Source organism: Schistocerca cancellata, chromosome 3 (assembly GCF_023864275.1).
Source record: "Schistocerca cancellata isolate TAMUIC-IGC-003103 chromosome 3, iqSchCanc2.1, whole genome shotgun sequence".
In the NCBI taxonomy this organism is placed as follows: Eukaryota; Metazoa; Arthropoda; class Insecta; order Orthoptera; family Acrididae; genus Schistocerca; species Schistocerca cancellata.
This window is the reverse complement of record NC_064628.1, coordinates 413,322,411-413,327,410: the sequence shown is the minus strand read 5'-3', so window position 1 is coordinate 413,327,410 and position 5,000 is coordinate 413,322,411. Positions and strand designations below refer to the sequence as shown.

Here is a 5,000-nt window from a genome sequence, read left to right as displayed (position 1 = left end):
ATGTACACCGATTTCTGAGGTGCCACTGTCAGTTTTGATTGTCCACACCAACTAAGAAGTATGGCAATAGCCTCTCGTGAACGCTCTTCAATTGCCATACGACTATTTCCCTCTACCAATATCACGAGATCATCCGCGTAGGCAACTACCCCCAACACTGAGGCATCCCTCTGCAAGTTGGTCAGCAGAGGTTCCATCATAATATCCCAGAATACTGGGCCCAACACAGATCCCTGGGGACAACCCCGGGATATCCCTTTGGATACCACAGTGCCAGGGGCAGTTATCCTGGCAAGCCTTCCATCGCAGTAAGCCCCCAGACAACCATACAGCGGACCAGGACACCCCATCTCCCGAAGACGGGAGAAGAGCGCCGGCCACCACAGGTTATCGAAGGCTCCCGAGATGTCCACCATGATCCCCAAAACGTATGTCGCCCTGGCAGAGTGGACAGTCCGAGCAACCTCATTGATCGCATCCTGTGTGGAGCGACCCTTTCGGAACCCGAACTGCCGATCACTCATGCCATAAAGCATTCGGTGACTGTACAATCTATCGACAAGTAACTTTTCAAAGGCCTTGCCCAGAACATCTAGTAAACAGATCGGTCTATATGATTTTGCTAGCTGTGGGTCCTTCTCGGGACCCTTCTTAATTATAACCACCTCTGCGATCTTCCACTGAGTCGGATATACACCACGTTCCAGGCATAGATTATATATTTTAACAAGCACTGGAGCCAGCTGTGGGGCCAGGAACTGCAAGATCTCAGCTGGTATACGATCTGGTCCTGGGGCCTTGCGCCTTGCAAATGTGTGAAGCGCAGCCACCACCTCCTCAGCAGAGAAGGGGTATACCGCCGCCTCATTAACGTACTGCTGCAGCAGTCCCTGGCGTATTCCCCGCTGCTCCTCAGTGTCCTCATTTTCTGTATCATCAGGCAGCAAAGTGTGCAATAACACACTTGCTGTCTCCTCCCAAGTCGTAGTGTACCCACCTCCTTCCAATCGCAGGGTGGAGAACATAGTCGGAGACCTAATTTTCTCCCGGACCAGTTTGTAGGGGACACCCCAAGGGTCCATCCCCAACTGGTCCTTAACAAATGTTTCCCATGATAGTCTTCTTGTGGTCTGTACCATGTTGACATACCTCTCTTTTAATCTTCTATATATTCTCAAATGATACTGTCTCTCGTCCTGGGCAAAACTCCTTTGATAGTTACGCCGCGCCCGCCTGACAGACCGCTTAAGCGCGGTCAGTTCTGGGGACCACGGAGTAGCCTGCTTGCGAACATACCTCGCAACACGTGGGACAGAAACAGCAATAGCTGCTTCAATCGAAACCAGTAGGTCTCCTACTGCACCGTCCACATCTACAATTTCCATATCCAGCTCTGGAGGTCGGAACTCCTGCGCCAGCCTTTCCCAATTCGTTTTAGCGTAATTGTATCTCACAACCAAGTCCCCAAGATCTTCTGTAACTTCTGTCTCATAGCTGAAAAATATACAATTGTGGTCACTGATCGTGACGTTCTCAGAAACACACCACTGGAGCACATGGGGCGCAGCACCCAGAGTCGCTAATGTTACATCAATGTTTGAGACCGCGCCAGCCCTTCCAGAGAAGGTAGGCGGGTACCCAGGTTGATTTAAGACAATCAAATTCGCTTCCATTATTAGGTCCTCCAACTCCGAGCCCCGATCGTCCCGCTCTAGGCTGTGCCACATCGGGGACTTGGCATTTGCATCCATACAAATTATTACTGACTGACCTGCTAAGGTCCTAAGTATCCATCTTAACTGGTCCAAAAAAGTAGCAATGTCCTGTCGAAACTGACAATATACATTTACAATATATAATATATGTGTTAACATGTTTGTTTGGACCACAGTTATATGTTCATTACAAAACTGATTTAGAACGGTTAATCTAATAAGCTTGTTTAAAACCACAACCGCACACATGGGGTTCTCACCAGAGAATGCCACTTGCGCGGCCGCCGGAAAACCAGGGATTCGACCAGCGCAGGAGGCTGGTTCCTGTATCATAATAATGTCCAATTGTTCTTCTTCCGCCACTTTACGCAATTCCTGCGTAACCATGTGGCTACGCATAGCATTGATTTGCAACATCCTAAATCTCCCCATTACCCAGGGGGATAGTAGACGTGCAAACGACTGGCGGGCCAAGGCTTCGAAAAATCAATGACGTTACGGCCATACATTTTGACCATGTCCTTAAAGATCTTATCAAGATCGAATTTACGACCGCGCCTATCAAAAACTTTAATGACTAATTCCTGTAATTGTTCCAACTCAGGCGGAATGTTAGCAGCGGACAACTGAATGCAATCTACATCCTCCAGAGCCGGATAAGTAATGTCTTCTCCATTAGGGTGTCCCTTCCTGACCAGCTGCCTCAGTGCCGTAGTAAGTAATAAAGGCTCCTCCAGCCTTGACAGCCGAACCAACTCCTCCAAGTCTTTGTATATATTTTTTGGATCAACTTGTCTATAACTGATCCCTTCACCAGATTTTTCATGTCTATCTACTTCCACTACACTACTTGTATTTACACTATTCACAATTACACTTCCGTCACCAATATTACCAGTTTGCACTACATTACTTGCATCTACCCTATTTACAGTTCCATCTCCATCACAACTGCCACCACCTCGCGTTACCAGGGCAGTAACACGTGATGCATCTTCATCCTCCTTTGGACCCATCGTTGATTCCATTTCTGCGGAGGTCGACGGCTGAGTCGAAAGGCGGTTAACACCCGCCTCCAAATCATCTACCGTCTGAACTCCAACATCCACGGTCAGACGGCCAGCTGACCCAGAGACGCACTCTGGATCAGCCAACGAACCTGTGGAAAGAGCTTTAGATATTAATTTACCCCTCTCTGCATCTCGTTTGATTTTACTCGGAGATTTTCTTTTAACAGTCTTAATGGTCGCCATAATCAGTTCTCTGTATTATTCTATCCAGAAACATTTTGTAAGTGGGGCAGTCTTTGACTCCCCCACACTTTCGCCCTCTCTTACTGCAGGGTATACATATGGATGGGCGATCCTTGCTTCCACAATCTCTTTTGTCATGTCCAGACTGCCCACAATGGGCACAGATAACTTCGGTTACAGTACAGAACTTGTTAGTATGATTCAGATCATAACATTTAGTACATCTGGATACTGCTAAGTAATCTTTAACATTAAGAGCTGAGTATCCCACATATAGTCTACCTATTCTTGTCAACAGTTTCCACAACTCGGGAGAAACCTCCACCACATGGTGAACTGTCAGTTTTTCCCGAGGACCAACTTTAAACTTCAACTTAAATTGTTCATCAAACTCAACTCGAGTCATTGATACATCAAAATTCTGACTGTATATCGCGTCCAACAGATCATCCGCACTTAGATGAGTTGGTACATCGTACATACACATCAATGGTCGACGTTTCCGCGGAGGTTCACATTTAACTTTTTCAGTTAACTGGGAATTGGAAAGTATTTTATTACTATCCTCTTGAGTTGCAGTTTCGACTATCAAAACATTTTTAGCCGTTCTGACACTGTTAATTTTAATTTTGTCTCGCTTCGGATTCACGCATTTCTCAAAAACAGATTTCACCGCCCGTATGTCCTCACCAGATTTAGACTTTATAAACACAGTAGGTACCGTTTTCTGAATATTTTTCTGGATAGTTTCTTTTGCCGTCGGCGCTTTGCCCACAGGGGCAGCTGCGACTGCGGCATAAGTTTTCGCACTAACTGGCTGGCTTCTCAGACGTTCATTCTCGCGCTCTAGTTCCATAACCCGTCCCTCTAATTGGGAGTGAGCTATCGCCCAACCCGACACAAAGTCTCTAATATTATTTATGGCATAATTGCCAATCTTCCCATTTTTAATACTCGAATCGAGTAACTTCAAAAATTTTGCATGTCGCTCAGCGACAGACAAACTCTCTTCGATCTCGCATCGAGGCACATCGTCACTCTCTACGTTTTCAGCCATATTTGACATTTAGAGAGTGAAAAAGCGGAGGCCCGTCTCTTTCCCCGGACCGGCCTCTCTGGCATGGGGGGAGGCTAAATGCAGCTCGCTCACCGGTCCCGCCCCTTGACCAAGAGCTTTCAACAACTGAGCTGCTAGGTTTAGCACGCCGTGGGAACAGCGCACTAGTCCTCTTCGACTGCTGCATCATCGAAGTTTTCTCCCGCTCCCTTACCGACGAATGCCCCCCGCATTCCGGGAGAGCGGATTCACCCTCCGTCCTTCGCCCCCTACTAGGCCGAGTTTCCACCAAAAGGCTAAAGACCCGGTCCTACTCAGGTGCCGGGCCGGTCCCCCAGACGTTCGGGGGTCTGGACCCATCTAACCTAACCGGGGACGTGTCACCACGCCCCGGCTTGGCGGATCATGCCCCGGATTTCCAGGGGCAAGGCGGGTGACCTTCGTCGACTTGGGCCAGGATCCCGCCGCGACAAATGCAGCAGCCGGAACCGGCGTACAAGATATTCAGTACGCCGTCGCGCCCCTGCCCTTCGGTCGCCCGAAGGCTTAACAGCTGCACCGCGTGAAGGCGGGCAGGAGCACTTGAGAAGGAGAGGCTGAGATGTTCGAGTCGCATCCTTCCCCTGCTGCCTATTACCAACCATGAGCCCACGCAAATCGGGGCACATAGCATGAGACAGCCGCAGCTAGTAGATAGGGACAGCGGGAATCTCGTTAATCCATTCATGCGCGTCACTAATTAGATGACGAGGCATTTGGCTACATCAAGAGAGTCATAGTTACTCCCGCCGTTTACCCGCGCTTGCTTGAATTTCTTCACGTTGACATTCAGAGCACTGGGCAGAAATCACATTGCCTCAACACCCGCTAGGGCCATCGCAATGCTTTGTTTTAATTAGACAGTCGGATTCCCCCAGTCCGTGCCAGTTCTGAGTTGATCGTTGAATGGCGGCCGAAGAGAATCCGCGCACCCGC

At 48.8% G+C, this 5,000-nt stretch overlaps 1 pseudogene; it reads right to left on the bottom strand.

Annotated features, from left to right (window-relative positions):
- Positions 1–4,689: 4,689 nt before the first annotated feature.
- Positions 4,690–5,000, bottom strand: part of LOC126177267 (large subunit ribosomal RNA) — a 2,983-nt pseudogene continuing 2,672 nt past the window's right edge.